This window comes from Coturnix japonica, chromosome 3, assembly GCF_001577835.2.
Source record: "Coturnix japonica isolate 7356 chromosome 3, Coturnix japonica 2.1, whole genome shotgun sequence".
NCBI classification, from domain to species: domain Eukaryota; kingdom Metazoa; phylum Chordata; class Aves; order Galliformes; family Phasianidae; genus Coturnix; species Coturnix japonica.
The window spans coordinates 13053055-13072520 of record NC_029518.1 but is presented as its reverse complement, the minus strand read 5'-3'; the positions used below and the strand labels follow the sequence as shown (position 1 = coordinate 13072520).

The window sequence follows — 19466 nt, the reverse complement described above, 5'->3', positions numbered from 1 at the left end:
GGTGTTAGATACTACCCAAACAAGATGATTCACTGTCCTGAAAAATTCATCATGTAAATGAGCAAATAAAGGGGAAATCATATTCTTTCCATTAAAAAACAGAGAAATCAGGTGCTGAACATCCAGGTGATTTACATGAAGTCACAACAGGGAGTTTGAAAGGGATCTGGGAAATAAAACTAGCTTCAGTGGAAAGGTCATTTCTCTCTTTCTTGCAGGGGAATACTTTGAATAGAATTAGAATGGACCTGAGCCAGAATTGGACAGCAGGGACTTTAAGGAAAATCAGAGGGCAAAATTCATCACTGAGTAATGCCATGACAATTTGTAACCTTTGCCATTCAGTGACTAGACACAACATCTTGGAAGTGAGGTTAATAATTTTCGGCAATATACAGCCTTCTCCCAAGGAATGTGTGGTGATTACAGCAAAGAATTTCACATGGTCACAAAATATCTATCTTAGAGTCCTGGGCTTATAAAATACTCTATTTCCTCCATTAATTGTGTCCACGTGGAGCTGTAACTAAGTAGCTGAAACAAATAAAACCAAAGTAATATTGTTTCCTTTTAAAATATTTCACTTAATTTGTGGAAGAGGTTTGGGCTCATTAAAAATAGACCATCTCCCACGAGGGCTTTTTTCTTTTCTTCTCCAAGACTCTCCACCAGTCCTTAGTAATGTGTATAGCAGCACATTTCTCTTCAGCACAGCCTGACTGGAGCTGCTCTCCTGTTTGACTCAGCAGCTCCCGTTGTGATCTGCACCGTGGTCAGGCAGCAGTCATTTGACTAAGCAAAAGGAGGCCTTAACATCCTCTGATGCATCATTGCTTTTAGATGACCACTCAGTGTCTCTGACTAAAATTTCCTCCGTCTCCAGCTCATTAGGAAATACCACGCCTTTTTCCCTTGTATAGATTTAGCTATCATGAGCTATGCTTTTCGCATGGAAATGACAGTATGTTCCCTGCAACTGATGGTGCAAATAATGCCTAGGCTTCAGCTAGCATCTATGGAGTGGAAGTTATTGAGGCACTTGGCTTCTTCTGGTGAATCTTAGTCTGTTCCCTAATCATTGCAAGCAAGTTATGGGTCAGTTACTGGTGAAGTCACACACCTCTGTGTCATCTGTGATAGTTCCATTCCCCAGGCTGATGTCAATCACAAACCATAAAACAAAGCATGTAAAACAGAGGTAAAGAGCAGCACGGACCAAGGGTGTAAGGCTGCAAGAACAATGTGCAGAGGAGATCAAATGACTCCAGAGTTTCCTTTTGTGCTAAATATCATTTTTCCACCGTCTTCAAGATATCTTTTTCCTATTAAGTCCACTCCTAAAGAAAGGTTACTCTAGCCAGGGCTCTCTTTAAACAAAAAAGGGTGAAGATCTGGTGATTCCACAAAGTCCCATGTGAACTGTCCCATTGCTGCTGAGCTCTGACCAGGAAAGTGCTCACACTGCAGTGTAATAGGGGCAATGCTGAGACCCAACACAGATGGCTGATGGATCTGATCAAGGTGGGCTAAGTATTCACTGAAGTTACAGTAAAGAGCAGAAGTTTAGACTGTGACCTTCTCTACATTGGCATGTTTCATCAGGTAGCAATGCTTTGCTGGAACCCCAAATCCTCACCATCACCCACAATACTAATGGAACCTTGAATGCTCATTGGATACTTGGATCAGATTTCATGGTATGTGCACTTCAGCCTGGTTACATAGAGATATTTCTATAAAATCAGTCCTATTATCCCTCTCTGATTTTATCCCTCTCCATTGTGGTCCCAGTCACATTGCAGAATAATTTATCCTGATGCTACCAGGCAACAGCCAGAACTATTTCTGGTGGCATCTCAGACAAAAGATGTAGAGCTGTTCAGAGGCTGGGTCACTCCAGTTCTTCTCACTGGTTTTGTTCTCCTTCTAGGGGGGGAAAGCCACATCTGGAAAATTACTGGTGTCCTGCTGTTCCCCATGGTCACCACTGGGAACTGGCATATGGTCTTGTAAAACTGTGATTAGATCTACAAAGTAAACTCTCATTATGACCTCTCTCAAGGTCTTTAAAAACACATTTTCCTAACTGCTATGATTATATTCAAATTCTTTCATTTTAGTAATAACATTATTGCCCACATTTTCCTCTATTCCTCATTTTCTGATGATAATCTTCTGGGGCACAATAGAATAATCAGATCACAATTCTTTCCTCCCTGTGGTCTCCAGCTCTTGGCATTAACACCCTCCTCCCATCAGGAAGACAATACAAATACAAACAGTTATGGATGAGCTGAAACTGCAGTGTGGAGCTTTTCTGGAGCATATTAAAAGGTAACTATCACTAGTCAGTCATTGATATTATCCTAATTATTATTATTGCTTGTTTTAGAATCCCCCATCAAGATGCTAGCTGAGATCAAGGACTGATGATAGTGCAGATGCTCTGCTGGCAAAGTGTGAATGCGGTCCTGACCCTATCAGCCTGGAATAGAACTAGACCAATGCTGCATGAAACAAAGTGGACAGCATCGTGTGAAACACTTTGTCAGTGTGAGAACCAGAGCCCAGTTGAATTAATTCTGTGTCACCGCCACTCCTCTGGATGTCTCTCAGCATAATTTGAATTCTTTCTTATGCATCCTTTAGTGATCATGAACATAGCTGTAGCAAGTGCTTCTTTTTAATACAAGGCACAAACCCCCAAATTGCCATTACTCAGCTCCAGGAAACCAGCTCCCAGCAACTGGGTTTTGCCCAATATCTTGCCCCCACTGTAAGAACCGTGGGAGAACTCGAGTAGGATGAAGATTTCTGCCCCAAGTATATTCATTTCAGAATATATTATCATGCTCCAGGCAGGCACGCAAATGTCCTGGGAAACTTGAAAAGATTTAATTCAGGATCATCTCTCAACCTCTAAGAGCCAAGAGGGACAGCTGGACCTGCTGACTCTGCAGGGACCAGTTTAGGGACTTCAGCACCTGGGAAAAGGCATTTGACCACAGTGAGGTATTAGTGGCTCATCCAGGTTGTTCTGGTGTTCTCTGAGGGACAACGTGCAAAACCTACATACTGAACAAAGAGTTGTGTATTGCTTATACCAAATCTGTAATAACTATGCAATATTACTAAATATTTTACATTTTCTGGCTGTAACAGAAAAGCCTGCTCAGGTGTACCATGGGAACTAAAGAGGTGTACATGTCCAGCAGCAGTTTGCTTCACAGTGGAGACTGCATGCAGGTCACATTTCCCTCTGTGGTCGTCTTCTGTATTGCATTTATGTGTGTCAAAAATGAAGACACAGACATAAGAACATAAGAGCACTTAACATTGTCTTTTTTTTTTTTTCCATCTAGATAAAAAGGGAATTGATTGACATCTCATATTTCTGGGGTTTAGTGAGATCATAACGACACTTTAATTGGTTTAATTACCAGAATATAGTATTACAGGTATGTAATGTAGACCTGTAATATAGCTATACAGTGTATGATATGTGTTGTATATAATAAAATACAACAGGTCATATAACACAGTTTTCGTAACAATTATTAGTAGGATTATCAGTAGTGAATGTTCAATGACATGAATAGAAATTTCCCATGAGTAATGTGTTCCGGATTCAGCTCTTCTTACCTAAGCTTCTAAGAAGAACATATATAAAAGAAAACATAAAGGTTATGAAATATGTAAATATTTGGAGGCTGAGGTTGAATTTGGCTTCAGTAAGCTAGAGGCCTAAGTTCCTCCAAAATGCTTATGCACCCAACTGCCACTTCACATTTCCACATTTGCTTCAGAAATACATTTTTTTTCTTTATTGTTTTCCCTGCCTGGCTCAATACTCACAGTGGTTTTCATAACACATCTGCTGTCTGCGTTTTGGAAATGGCTATTAACAGTCACGCAGTGTTTTCCAAACATAATTGTTTAGATCTCTCTGGTGACACAGTTAGCATTTGGGAGAAACACAGTAGTGTGCAATTGTGTCTGTAATTATCTTTCCATTGTGAGAAGGGCTGGTACGTGCCAAGGCATTTATTATACCTGACAAGGACAATGTATTTACAATGGGTGTTTATACACCAGTTCTTTATAAAAATACCTTGACAGAAAGTGCTCCACCTGCCCTCATGTTCTCTATCGCAATTGCTAATTAATATTATTGTGCTGAAAATGATCCTATCTATTAAAGCTTCTGTCATAACTGCTGCTCCCTGCCTATCCATGCCTAATTAACCTGCCACTGACTCACATGCTGGGAAGGATGTTTGTTAGGCAGATGTAGCCTCGCTGATCTGATTTCCACTGCTCCATTTGATTTCACATAGAGCCCTCCATTCAGCTAAGTATGTGCCTCACCTGAAGGATGTCCAGTTGGTTTGCATCTCCTCTCAGCACTTCTTGTACTGAGCTACTGCTGCTGGTTAAGGTTTAGTGCTATATTCTAGTACTTGGCAATGCTCCCATTGATATTGCTGGTAACAGGGCTGACCATAAGCATATATTTAAAGCCAAGTGCCATCTGATTCACTCTGCCAGTTACACTGGTTAAGACAAAGTGAGTGCACAAAATTATTCTGAAAAATACTGCACAAAAAGATCGCAGCTGTTCTGAACTTTCTGTGTATATGTCAAGCTAAAAAGATGTTTATATTACTTGCAGAAGTACTGGTTGATTCTTCAAAGTGAAATAGAATGCAATTTTTGTAGATCTAGTCTCTGGGAATTATGACAAGGACTGGAAGGAGAGTAGTGAGAGCCTTGCCATCGCTCCCTGAGGAGCCAGGTTCAAAGAATGACTGCTGTCTATAAGATGCTTTGGGCTTTATTTTGGGCTCGTATCTAGGTACATAAGGATACAAACAGAAGTCTAATGGGATTGTCAAAAGAACATTACTCACCCCTCGGGAGGCCTCTTCTTCTGCCAAAGAGCTCCTGCCTGGCTCAGCTCAAATTGCAAAATCTCCGTGCTCTTCTGTTTCCCATCTGTTACAAGAGAGATAATTACAGAGGTGCTAAGAGGATAAACACGGTAATGTCTGGGAGGTGCTCAAAAAAGGAGTATGTAGGATAGATAAAGCACATGTAGTTACTCTTGTCTCAAGGCATGCCTGAGCTCTGCAGTGACAGAGATGGGGTTTCTAGCTGACCACAAACTCTACTGTGATGTGGTCCAACAGGGCTTGGTAAGAACTCTAAGGTATTGCAGTTGTCCTCTCCAGATTTGCTTCAGATTAGCTGCCAAGAAGCATTAGACTCTGAAGATATCTTAGGCTTTTTCAATGACTGAGAAATCAAGATGATATTCCCGGAGGAGAAACTTACATCAGATTTCTGGTATCCTTCTGTGCCATGGGAGATACTGCCAGTTACGATGAATCACATGCAGGGAACAAAACCCGATCTCTTCTTCTTCCCTTCTCCAAGAAAGTCTAACTTAAAATATGGAGGAGCATTCCTGCTGGAAACCACTTCTCCTTCATCCATCCCAGACTGCTGGGCTGGTCTTGGCAATAAAGCTGTTTGCCACATGTTTCTCAGTGGCACTACAGCAGTTAAGACAAACCAATGTGGCAAAGGGGGGAACCCATCTTGCCAATCTGGCAGGTGGGGGCCATGCAGAAGAAAATGGTATCTTAAGAGAAAGGATGTCATGTAGTGATCACAGAATCACAGAATGACCCTGGTTGGAAGGGACCTCAAGGATCATGTAGTTGAGGATCATATAGTGATGTAGTGAGCCACTGTCTCTTTTCCTTGGGACCAGCAGTGTGTTGCAGATAAAGTTTCAGGCAAATGCAATGAAATCTTCTGGAGGGATGGCAAAGTGATGAAAGCCATGCACATGTGCAGTCTATTAGATAAGGCATTCAAACTTTTTTCTTGAACTAATCAGTAGCAGCTAAAATAAACAAAAAAGGGAAACAAAGCTTAAAAAGTGAGTCTATCTTGCAGCATAAAAAATTAGTCAGTGAATCAGAAGGAAGAAAAAGAGATGTGGAAAAATGAAGTCTTCCCCCTCTCTCGTGAAACCATGGAGTTCTTGTAAATAGAGAAAGGGAAAGGAAATATTTATTCACAGAGAAATGCAGCAGTGCCACTGTGCAATGAAACAGGTGGTAGGCACATTCATGTCTGCACATCTTCAGCACTAACTACGATTAAGGCGTGGCAGAGATGTTCTACCTAAGCCTGCTTCCAAAGAACCCCAGGGTCCCCTACCCATGAGGAACACTTTGCTCCCAAACATCTCCTTCTCTGACAATCCTGACCTTTCTCCTGCTCTTGGAGAAGACCTGGAAGGTGGGTAGAACTGACCATACTGCTAGTACATTGTGGAAGAATAACCTTTATGAGAATATTGTTCATCAGTGACTCCTGCAGGAGCTGAAGGTATGAGGCTCCTCACCAGATCATCACGTGCTATTGTTAATAATAATGACAATAATAATAGAGGGCAGGGGAAGAAACAATATTGCAACTTCCTTTCAACCTGGAGATCTGTGTGTGCTGGGAGAGAGTGGATTCCACAGGGCACTTGACTCTGCCTTCTTTGAAGCAGCAGTGAATAGAAATGTTTGGAAAAACTTAGTAAGAGCCATATAAAAGCACCATATCCATATGCGGTTATGTAGGGTGCATATAAGGATCATACAAGTATTTCTGTGAAACAGGGAGTCCCACCAGCAGATCCCTTTATGACTACACTTAGCTTTGAAAGGAAAACATCCAAAGGAAAATGAAAAATGTCAAGAGCACTGCAATTGTTCCACTTCAGAATTTAGAGCATGAAGCATTTGGCTTTTTTACCCTAAAGTTTTCACGTAGAACATTATGCAAGACTGTGAAAAGCAGGAGTAGAGACATCAGATTTAGGCTCAATTTTTAGGAGGGAAGGAAGAAGATAATTCTTTTTTCCTGGGGCAATTCCTAATCTCTGAAGTGAAATGTCAAAATTCTTTCTTGCTGCGGGATTCAAGCTCACACATCATTTCGAGTACTGCTTATATTCCTGCCTATATCACCATCATCACCATAGCAGCTGAACACTGTGTCTCCTGGTTTAACAATCCTCCAGAACCAATGGACCACAGCTTTGGAAATTGAGGCAGGGAACAAGTATGTGAATTCTTTGCTTCATCTAGAGCTTTGCTGACAGCACTAGGTGACAGTCTGGTTCTTGTGAGACTGTGATCCACAGCTCTGTCAAAAAAATCTCCTCTGCTCTGTTTTGAATAAGTCTGGGTACTGACAAGGAGGCTTTTGTTGTTGAAGAGTTGGCTGTTGGTCTGAGCTCTAGCACTCTTGTTAGGGAGGCCACGAGGGGAGAGCAGAGTGCCGATCCCAGCAGGAACACATGTCCTAGGTTGGTCTGTCTGCAAAATAATTCTTCTGCATGTCATCTAGGCTGAGAGCCGAGCCTGGGATCCGCTATATGGCTAAGTTCCCTCCCCACGGCAGCCAGAGCAAGCGTGGTGACAGTTCTGGGGAAGGAAATTGAAATGTTTTGGGAAGTTATGGCATGGGGAGTGACATCTGTGGCAATGGGCTCATTAAGTGAAGGATTTGGTGTAATACATATTGTAACGAGGTCATATTCACAGAAAACTAGAACTTGCCAACAAAACAAACTAAATCAGTCAGGCTAATGATTAGGTTTGCTTCCAAACTCATCTTTAATCTAAATTCTTTTCAAGGTCATCACAAATGGGCTTGCATGAATCTTGGGGCCTAATCCTCATCTGGTACAAACTGGAGTGAGTCCATTAAACTCAAGGGAATCTAGCCAGTTTACATCAAATTGTGGTTATTTTTAAGGTAGGTCATTTAGAAACACATAAGTACTTAAACCCGGTTATATTTTTTTTAATAAAGCAATAAATAAGAAACCCACCAAGATACAGACCATCCAACAGTTGTTTTTTTTTTGTTTTGTTTTGTTTTTTTTTCCTAAGTCACAGGACAAGTGTCCTGTATATTACAGAGCCACAGAACTGCAGGATTTAGAGGGGACCTCAAGATCCCTGAGTTCAACCCCTTGCTAAATCAATTACCCTACAATATGTCACATAGGTAGATGTCCAGCTGGGTCTTGAATATCTCTATAGGAGACTCCACAACCTCTCTGGGCAACCTGTTTCAGTGCTCCAACAGTCTTACCATAAAGAAGTCCACATGTTTGTATAGAACTTCCTGTGTTCAAGTTTTATGACATTGATCCTTCTCCTGTCACTACACACCACTGGGAAGAGTCCACCCTCATCCATTTGCCTCTCTCTTCCCTTGAAGTATTTACAAACATAAATCAAATACCCCCTCAGTCTTTTCCCTGTGCTGAACAGATCCAGGTTACTCAGCCTTTCCTCATAAGGGAGATGCTTCAGACACATTGAGTCACTTGTACTGTCATGTGGGAAACCTGAAAGTAGAAAGGGCACTGAGGCCTCTAAGGAGTATTTCCCAGCCCATCTTCTGCCAAGAAGGGACACCCAGAAATGTGTGGGGCTGATCACAGTGCTCAACAGTGGTGGCAGCCAAATGTGCCACCAAGAGAGAAACTGGAGAAGAAACCAGGGGAGAAGAGAGTAGACACCTCTCACTTGCAGTGCCCAAGGCTCCTGTGCCCCAGCCCTGCTGCATCTCCTTCAGCATCTGTGTGCATCTCACCAGCTTCTCACAGGCTCACCTCACTAAACTGAAGAGGTGCACCTCCCTTCAAAGAAATGCATCCCTCTCAGATTACATTAGATGTGCATTTGTTTAGCTGTGAGATCAAACAAACCCAGGTCAGATGGCCCTGAGAAAGCACTTAGATGAAAGACGCGTCTAGAAGTAAAAAAGATCTGTGCAAACCCTGGCCTTATTTCAGCTTTCAAAACAGATCAGCATCCAGAACCCTAAATACTGCATTCCAAATTGAATTTTGAATCTTTAAGAAGGAAGAAAACCATAATAGGACTCTATCATGGTATGACAGGCTGGCATGGGTTGGCTCTGAATAGCCCCCTCATGGGGATGAGGGGCAGATGAACTTTGTGAATTACTTTTGTTTTTTTGTATTAGAGAACAGTAATTCCTCTTGCTGCAACCCAGTTTCTAACCACAGTGAATTGCTCTGACATCAGTCCCAGAGATTCCTATTCACGGGAACAATCCCCATCTTCAGAAGGAGTAAGATGGGAATGAATGAATAAATTCCCTCAGGAAGGAGTCTAATTGGAAGCTTAAGAATGAATAAAAAGGATGGTTACCTGGATTGGAAGCGGTTCAGGAGATCAGAAGCAGCAGCAGCAGCACTGGAAAAAGGAAACAAACCCAGTCACTTCTCTTTTAAAGAGAGAAAAGGTTAAAAGGATTATCCAGGGAACAGCAGCTCTTTTGCTTTGGACCATCACCTCTAAAGAACCGAGTACAGTGGTCTGAAAAAGATGGAGGTCTTTAGGGATCGAGTACAGAGAGTATGCGTAATGTCACCTAATAAAGGACTGAGTTGGAGAAACACCTATTTTGATCTGATTGTGGTTGTTTGTTTGTTTTTAACTTGTGCACTTCAGTAATTGTCTCCCTTTAAAAAAAAAAAAAGGTGTATAATATATGGCAGGGGCAAAAGAATAAAGTAGTAATTACTTCTACTTAACAATTAGTAGTACTATTTGAGGATGTTTTGAATGAGGTTCACTGCATGGTTGCTCTTTTTAAATTTACAATTATCAGCTTAGCTCTGATTATTTTTCCAACAGAAATTAACCATAATTTTGAGCACTTTTGGGGGAGGGTTGTGGGTCTGAAGAGTAGGATACAAAAACAGGAAAAACCATGTAGGAAGGATAAATTTTTCTGTGTGTGTAAGCAATGTTTAAATAGAATAATTAAATTTGCCATAATCAATAAAACGTGTGAGTCAAGTTTATTGAAGTGGCTATTTCCCATTGCATAATTTCCCCGGGGAACTTTCATTTTTAATTCAAAAATAATAATAAAAAATAATAATAATAAAAAAAAAACACCCAAGCCCCTGAGCGCTTACTGTAAATATGCCAGCATATGTGTGAGGTTAAGAAAAGCACGAGCCTACACCCAGGAATCAAAGAGGGGCTTACCACTGCTTTGACACTAATTGTAAAAGCTGAACATTCTCTAGGACCATAATCAAATATTAACTGCCATGGGGGACTCATTCGGCAGTTCACAATAATTCTAATAAGATACAGAGCCTTTCACCTTTAGGTCACCAGTTCAAACCCACTTTGGGCTGGTTAGTAAACAGAAGGTAAACCCCAAATCCAGTGGAGGGCCAGAGCAGGGTATACGCCAGTGCATCTGTCAGGAAGAAGTAATAAAGTGTGTTCCTTTTGTTCTCTTCTTTGCATCCCAGGTCATCCATGATTCCCCTCTGTCTGATGAGACCATCTTCTCTGTGGACTCACTCACCACATATTCCTTGGCCTCAGATCCTCCCTTCTGGAAACGGGATGGGAAAATCCTCTTCTTGCTGCCCTTTCTCAGTGGCAACTGTTACTGGTGGGAAACAGCCTGCTGTGAGACGAGATCAGTTTATAAATACATCCAATTCAAGTGATCACGATGCCACGGTCGCATCCAAGCAGTGCTGCTGATCCATTACACAGTGCGCTATAAACAGCATCTGTTGCTGTCTTGCAGGATCTATCATCAAGGTGGGATCCAAGATCAACCCACAGTCAGGTTCAACATCCCAAGAAGCACATTTCTTTATTTATCAGTGAAACCTGAGTCTTGGGTGCTCCTCTGGGAGCAGGATGCAGGCTAGATGAGTTCTAGCTTGCTTCTGCTTGCTGTCTTTCCTGGGCACTCCACAGTTTCTTGCTTCTCCCTAGCCAGGCTCCATACACACAGTGAATATGATAGTTTAAGGCATCAAAATAACCAGTTTACTGTGTACATACAGAAGTAATGTCCTGCACATGCCCTGATGGCCTGTTCATGTGATGGGGAAGGGCTAGAATGGAACAACCCCTTCCTATGGCTAGACGGAAGCTAGACAAGGAAAACTTTGACTAATTAGGAAACCCAGAGCTCAGAGGGGATGGCTTGGGGGCTGTTCTATGGCATTTAGTTATAGCATGCAATCCCATCTTTCTGGCTATCATGATATATATACTTACACGTATGTGTGTGAACAGACATAATAGTCTGAAGCCTTAACTGTGTCTCACATTAATGCAGATGAAAAGTTGAGGAGCTGCAAGGAACAATTCTTTCATTGTCCTCTACACATCTGGGTTAATGTTTCGTCCTTGAATTAGTCCTCACCAGAGTGTTCCCTCTCTGCTCACCACAGGCTAGCAGTGCCAATTTCCCTCCATGGCAGCTCCAGTGACAGCTGTTTACTTGGAAGCTCATGGATTTGATATATGGGTGCTAGCCACAAATTAATGGAATACTTTCCAGATGCAAAGTCTTTAAACATTCAAACAATAAGCCAAAAACACTAAGCTGTTTTGGCCATTTTTTCTCTTCACTCTGGATGTCACTTGGAGATGATGTAAACACAATTACTTGGGACAACGAACAGAACACTTAATTGGTTTTGGATTAACAGCATGGGTTGCTGGATGGCAGTCAGTTGATGGTGCCATTTGTCACCTTAAGCCAAGACCTGAAATCGCCAAGAAGGACAACGGAATAAAGAAGAAAAAAGAAGTACTGAAGCTAACTGCTAGCAGGTGGCCTTCCCAGCCTAGTCAGAGAGCTGTGCGTGCTGGCCCAGCCTCCCAGGTTCAGGTAAGATTCACTTGGCGTAGACTCTAAAGAACAGTTCTCTGTCTCTGGAGGCTCTCTGGAGCATTTCAGAGCAACAACAAAAGTGTGCAGAGGATGATTACAGTGAACAGGGATCACTAAAACTCCTCAAACCTTTCCTCACCAGGTGCTGTCCAGAAATCAGTCTGGAGCAGAGGAGTCAGCACCTAGCTCAGAAATGGAGACCCACATTAGTCCCAGTCATGCCTCTCTTCCACACTAGATCTTCAGCAGATTTCAGTTTGCATTACATGCACCCTAATTCTGAGGACTGGGAAAAATCCACCTGACAGCATTTGAGGGCAAAAATCAGTGTACGAAAGTGGGCTAAATTTCTTTGGGGCTGTGTGTAAGTTTAACCATTAGTACCTTTGCTCAAAGATAACAACAGGTCAAATTGAAAACTTGTGTGAAGTAGAATGGCTGCACTGAAGCCGGACGGTAATGATTTATACCACCTCAGAACCTGGGCCAAGAAGTGTAACTGATTTCTTGGCCAACTTACATCACTTTTTTTCTTATCCCTTTGCATTTTCTTTGGCATTTTCTTCTTTGCATTTTCTCATTTTCTTCCCCCTAAATTTAATGTGATCTGGACAGTTGAGCTACCAGGACATCAATTTTCTATCCAGTCATTAGGGGGAGGAACCTTCTTACACACTTTTATCTACATACAAATGCCAGCAAACATGAGCTGTGTGCCCTTGTATTAGATGAGGGTAAGACAGAGCTCCAAGCAGCCCTGTCTGAACTTGAAATGAGTTCAAGCCTGAAATACTGCCCGCTTGAAGGTTTCTTCTTTATTCTTTCCAATGTTGTGATTAATTAGAGAATTAATACATATTAAAGTTATCATCATCTTTACTGGATGGAAAAATTTGAATTCATTATCTAATGGGAGGAAAATAAGCATCATTTTACAAGGGCTTTAGAGCAACAGTGGTAATAACAAACCACCACTCTAGTCCACAGGCAGCACAGACATCTGCTAGAAAAATATGATGATTCCCCCACCCACCACCCTCAAATTTAGGGATTTGTGGAATACAGGCCTTGCCTGAAGTTGTTTGGCAGGAATCCTCATGCGAAGTTCTTATTTAATGAAATCATGTGGTAGTAAATCAAACACAGAACCAGGAATAAGTAAATCCACCACATCCTTTGAAAAAAGTATGGTTTGATTCCATCAACTCAAGTTGCCTGGGCAATGAATTATCTATTTTTGTCAACTAAAAAGCCATCACCCAACAATCACCCATCTTTATGGTACAATTTTATAATCCTCAGTCTCAAAGCTGAGCTGAGAGCCAGCACAGTATGGACAGGTTAGTCACACAAAGAGCTCCTAAGACTAGTGCTAAGCTGTTGTATCTTTGCAAAGTCTGTGCAAATGGCTCAAAAGGCAAAACTTGTGGCCTCTTACAAAGTGTCAAAAGAAAGGTGGCAAATTAGTGTCATGAACAACATGAGAGAAAGCAGGTAGAAAAGTGAACAGAGCAACATTAACATTATGATACAAAAAATCAGAGGTTGGCATTATGGACTTGGTAGTGTCATGCTGGTGGTTCGTGTTGGTTATCTGAAGGGTCCTTCCCAACCACAATGATTCTATCTAATACCTACTGATTTCAGAAAGAGCCTTAACACAGATCCACTTTACATGGCTTTTTCTATGCCCACGGAGGTTCAGAGCCATGGAAAGGTGCTGAGTCTGATAAATTCATTACAATTAGGTCACAATTATTACAGTTAGGATCTCTCACATAACTTCTTTCTTCTGACACTTCCCACAGAAATGATGGCTATTGAATCAGCAATACCTGCTTACAATGTTTGATGTTTTTAAACTGTGATTCAATTTTCTATGTTGCCTTCTCTACTTTTCCATAGAAAGTTCAATGTAAAAAAGGGAAAAAGGGAAGAAGTAAGTTCAATGAAATTTTCTTGCATTTTCTTTTTCTTTTTTTTCTTTTTTTTTCTTTTTCTTTTTTTTTTTTTTAGGGAAACCTGAATTTTCTGCAGAAAACCACAACAGAAACAACCACTTCTTGTCAACATTTCCCTTAGGAGTAATTAAATGTGATTTTCATACACTAATACGCCTAAGAAAGCAAGCAGAAGAGAGAACATCCGTGTTTTTATAAACAAGATTTACAAAGAGAGAGATTTTGTGAGGAAGCAGTTGGAAGAGGGATTGTATCAGGTGTGTCCATATTAACCATGAGCCACCTGCTGAGATTGCTGTGCTACCTGTAGTTGCTGCTTGAAATTAATTCAATAACTCAATTACACAAAAACTCCCTTAGCTCTTCTCTCTTTAATTGAATGAGAAAAACTACAAACTTTTTATAATTTTTATAACTGAGTACTTACAAGTATTGAGACGGTGGTTTTACTCTTGCTGGTCTGTCTTGTATTTGTTGTTGTTTCAGCTTTGTGATTCATCACTGTGAAATCAAAATGAAATAGCTCTTCAGAAATCTTGGGATTTCCTAGAATCCCCATCTGAATGCCATTTAAGAAGATTTGGCTTTGTAATTAACCATTTCTCAGGGAGTTAAAAAATATAAACAACTCAAATGTGGCATTTTTACAACCTTAATAAAACCAAATGCAACATTTACTAGGTACACACTTTAACGAAAAGGGTTGCCATAGAAAAACAGCAATCCTAGTAATTTTAAGTGAAACTGATGGTAATTGTAGAACAGCAAGGTGCATGATATTGGCCTAAGAAAAATTTTGTCTTTGTACCTGAATAGCAAAACTTGATAAAAACAAGAAGGAAATCACCATGTAGAAACAGTTTGAAGTACTCAGCAAAAACCCAAAGTAACTTCCCCACTGCATAGCAAAACTCATACCAAAAATGCCCCCCACTAGACATGATCTTAGTTCTCCTGAATGCCCGTGACTTTCCTAGAATTGCTACGGACTCAAAGACATCATAGAACTAATTCATGGATACACCCAACATGTGTTTCCTCAAGCAAAACGCACTGCTGTAGGGCTGCATCCCAACCAGGCTAAACATTGCTATGGGAGGGAAGCGGTGGTGGCTGCTATGCCATACCCAGAGATGACCTGTGTGCTCTCAGAGATTCATTACAATCCAGTTTACAGAGGTAAAGTATTGGAAGGTACTGCAGCTGGGTGGTGTTATTTGAACTTCTTTAGTTTTGTTAAAAAAATGAAATAAAACAATTCTGGATGAGCGAAAATTTTCTTCTGCCAATTTTGTAGCCCAGTTACAAAAAAAGTAGCATGAATTCTAAAATTAGGAAATGTTTTCATTCTTATACTTCCTTCTCTTTCACTAAAAGAAAGCCACATTCCAGAGTGCTCCATCTGGGGCTGGATTCATGTTTTTTATTGTATTCCCCCCTCCCCTTTCTTTCATTAACAGGGAAAATAAAACAGCAGAAAATTACTGACTCCAACACTAACCTCCTACAGAAGGTGCCTTGCTGTTAGAAGTAGATACTGCCTGTGTAGATATACACCCGCGTGTTACCATGGCTGGTTAGATAAAGTGCTCTGAGATTAGGATCCAGGCATCACATGCTCCGTTTATTCCTTTCACAGTAAGGTAGAGATGAATTTGGAATAAGCCTTCCAAGATGACTTCAGTCCTCTTCCTTTCCTGGCAGAAACTGGTGCAGCCATCAGAGGCTGCGAGTGAATGCCATGTAACATTACCCATGTCAAGCTTTAGATTGCTGCACAAAAAGAGCATTACGTTTTATGGCTCCTGCAGAATACTAGGGGATACTAATTTTACAGGTGCATTCTAGCAAACTGCAGTCCTTAATATCAGAACGTCATTAAAAATAATGCACTCCTTATGCCCGGGCAGTTAATTTAATATTAAATCAATAAAACATTTACTAGGACTGGTGAGAGGCCTGGTTGCTGACAGGAGACTCAACTCACAGCAACAAATGTCTCCTCACCCTTTGCATACAGCTGCTGCTTTATTGTAGAAGACGTTTTTCGTCCTGACAAATCACCTCCCTAAGCCCTAATGAGTGCAGAAATTCAGAACATTTGTGGGACTTTTATTACCAAGAAAATACACCGGCCTTTTGGGAGATTTGGATCGACAGCAACAATCAGCTATGAGCCAAGTTCAGTCAAGCAGGGAACACAAAATGATTCTCTTGGCCACACTGAAAGAGAATGCAGCTCTTCCCAACTGGTTTCACCTCTGGGTATGGAGGATGGGGTGGGAGCTCTTCCCTCCACTGACTTTCCACTGGTGGAGCCGTTTCAGCCTCTTTCAGGTTCCAGACCTGAATTGACAGCTTTCTGGGATAGTACCCATCACAAACCTTCTGCTGCTGAGCACAGCAAATCCCCTGGCACAGCCACCTCTTCTGCCCCAAGGTTACCTCCTGTTTTACAAGAGTCATCCTGAAAGCAATGCCTCCTATTTATTTCCATGGAAACTACAACAGATAAAAGAGCACAGTAGCAGTATTTAACAGTGAAACTTCTCAGCTACAAATCACTATTTCTGAACGCAGTCATCACCATTAGCTATGCATTTTCACCAATGATGAGCAAGAGTTTGCATGTTGAACTCATAACAATCTGCACCAGCAGAGGTGACCCACTGCCACTGCTGAAACGCACCACCCACTGCCTCACTGCACTCACATCCACTATTTGGTCTCCATAAGCACTCAGCAATGTGGATGCATTTTTTTTCCACAAGGAGGAATTCAGTTTTCCCCCTTTAATCCACGTGAACTTTCATGTCAAATGCGACTGTGCCAGCCTGCCCCTCTGCTGCCATCTGTCATACAAAAACAAAATGTGATGGATGTTGGTGGGAAGGTTCAGCCTCTACTGCTACACCACCAATACCTGCCTCTGACACTGTGGGACAACATCATAAAATGGGATGTATTGGTTTTGGAGTGACCCTCATACTTGAGCACAAAATACCAGTCAGCCTGATGGGTGATGTTCTACAGTGACATTAAGGGGATGACTGAGGAACACTGACTTCCATGAACAGAAGCATTCTGAGGATGGTTCACTCAGAAATGCTCCCAGCAGAGTCTTCTCCTCCCAGCTGCTTCCAGGAGCAAAGACGTGGGTACCTATAAGGCTGGTAGCAGGGTCTGGTCCTTGCCTGATGTATCTGCCTGGATGACAAGGTGCTTCCCCCTGTATCTTTCCTAAGCCCTGAGTACTTGGGACAAGTCAGGGCCTGAGCAGCAATGACTTCTCCTGACACTGCTGGTGTTATTTGTGTGATGAGCCTCTGCAATGCACTTACAGGAACACTTTAGCTGTGACCCACAAAGCCAAGCCCAGACACATTTAATATTGAACTCGTTCCCTAGTAGCTTCCCTTAGACATCAGCATTCCAGCACATGTAATATGATGAAAACAAATTCCGTGCCATGAAAGCAAAAATATGGGTAAGGTCTGGGAGCATATTTAGGATGTGGTTTTCATAAGCACTGAGCGCTGGTTTAACTCTGCTCCTATTACAGTCAAGGGTAAGTAAACCCCATTGACTTCACTAGGAGCGGAATTAGGCCAGCACGGGGTGGTTTTGAAAATCCCATCCTTAGCTTTTATATAACGTAGAAAATAAGAATCACATGCAAACCTTCAGAGGGTAATTGGCCCATTAAAGTGCATGTTGTTATTTATCTTAGCCACCATCTTCAAGCTGAAGATCTGCAGCTCTGATAGATGTGGGCTGGTGACTGCTGGGGAACGCCCTCAGGCCTGGGGGAAGTCACAGGGCCAGCTGAAAGCAATACCTTGACACTGCTAGCAGTAAATAACAACAAGGATTTTCTAAAATAAAACCACACATGCCTGTAGAGCTGTCTGCATTGAAGGGATAGAAGAACTTTCGATTGGAAGAACTAAAATCTTTATGTTCCACGTCTATGTTCCTTTGATCATCCTGATTTACGACAAAAATATCTCTGTGATGGGAAAACATACCAACCCCTTCATTTACCACCTGTCTTTTCAGTGAGCTCGATAACAGCCATACAGAAAAACGTGGATGAAAGCTTTTTTCACCAGCAGCTTTTGATGAGGAGGTGCTGATGTCCTGGCCAGCTGCTGCAGTTCTGCCAGGATGAGAGGCACAAGAGGATGGACTCACACACCAACCTGGAACACGTTCACCTGCCCCATGATTTAGGAGAAGATGAAGAGGAGGAAAAAAAACACTCTTTACGGGGCTGTTCCCTGAATCACAGCTTTGGAGTGTGTCACTGTTCGCCACAGGAAGTCTCCATAGTAGGCAGAGAGTGAGGTGGCCCTGGAGGGGTTGTGCAGAGGCAACCACCTCTGCTTGTTCCCCAGGTGTGCGGGACCCTGCACAGCAGTGAGTCAGGAGTGACTCACAAAGATGACAGACTTGTTCTCAGGCACCCAGGAAGCTCAAACACAGGGGCACCAGAACAGGAAGGCATCTTTGTTGTGCAAGAGGTTGTGCTAGGTTTGTTCATGAGAACTAGCAGAAAAAAAGATGAAGGGAATTTAGTATTTCATCAGAGCTTTGACATCACCAGCGGTGACAGAAGGATATGGCCACCATGTTGCTTTCTGACCCCAAGTGCCCCAGCTCCAGCTGAACCTGGTAACTCCCCACATGGCTTGAATGGAAAGTGCTGTCAGGTTAATCCTGATGCTGTCAGCAGAGCATTTATCAAGCCAACATATCAGGTAGGGATAAAAACAACACGTGTCCTTCAGAGCAATGTAGTCAGTGCTCCCATTGCACCCAAATCACTATTCACCCCTCTCTGCCCTGCTCTGGGCCTAGGCATGTTGATTACAAGCACTTTGCTGCTACTTTGGCATCTGTTGGCTGACTGCTGTTCACTCCTGTTGTCGGGGCACAAGCACCCCACCAGTAAGACCTGACACATTCCGATCATGTCAAGGCCTTGCTGCTGCAGGGCTCCGTGGCTCAGGCTCAGCTGCTCAAGCTCTGACCACAGCACTGGGAGTGCTCTGCAGAGACCCTGAGGCTCCCTGAGATGGGAACAGGGGCAGCCTTTGCTCCAGGAACAGTGCAGGCAAGAAAAAAGCCACTGTGCACAAGCAGTAAGCAGTGCTGTGAGCAGGGACTGGAGTCCTGGGGTTGGTGTTACCACTCTATCTGGGTTTGGGCTCCTAGCTTACCCCAGAAAAATGCCATGGAGGTTTCTCAGCTATTCCTGAAACTGTACTCTCTCTGGGGAGAGCAGGGTACCCAGCTACGGCCCCCAGCAGCCGTAACCCTCGCAGGTTCTTCATCTAGCACATGAGAAGTGACCCCTGGAGACTTTGGGCTATTGAGGGAAAAGATGCTTTTATCATACATTTTTGCCATAGCAGACACGCGGGGCTCTTTGCCAAGTTCCTTCGTTCTTTCCCCTGCTTTATTTGCACAGATGTTTTTGCCAAGGCTTGTCATCAACTTGGGGAGGGGGCAGTTGAAAAAAAATATATAAAAATAATAAAAAAAAAATAATAAAAATGACCGAACAAGTTGAAGAAATTGCAAACAGTAAATCTGGCACTCGCTAGGCCAAGCCCAATAAGTTGCTGAGGTTGTACTTTTCAGATTTGGCTTTAGTCTCTTGTAAATTTTCAGTTATTTTTAACCCACCTCTCCGAGAGAGCCTAGGAATGAGAAAGTAATCGTTTC

General features: G+C 42.3%; 1 long non-coding RNA gene across 3 annotated transcripts in view; it reads right to left on the bottom strand.

The window, feature by feature from the left end:
• Positions 1-19466, bottom strand: part of LOC107310980 — a 110040-nt gene that overhangs the window by 37935 nt on the left and 52639 nt on the right. For all 3 annotated transcript variants that reach the window (XR_001553815.2, XR_004306637.1, XR_004306638.1), the window contains exons 3-6: positions 14164-14237; positions 10441-10545; positions 9261-9305; positions 4911-4995 (exon numbers count right to left, since the gene is read on the bottom strand). This is a non-coding gene — a long non-coding RNA (uncharacterized LOC107310980). The remainder of the gene's footprint in view (positions 1-4910; positions 4996-9260; positions 9306-10440; positions 10546-14163; positions 14238-19466) is intronic.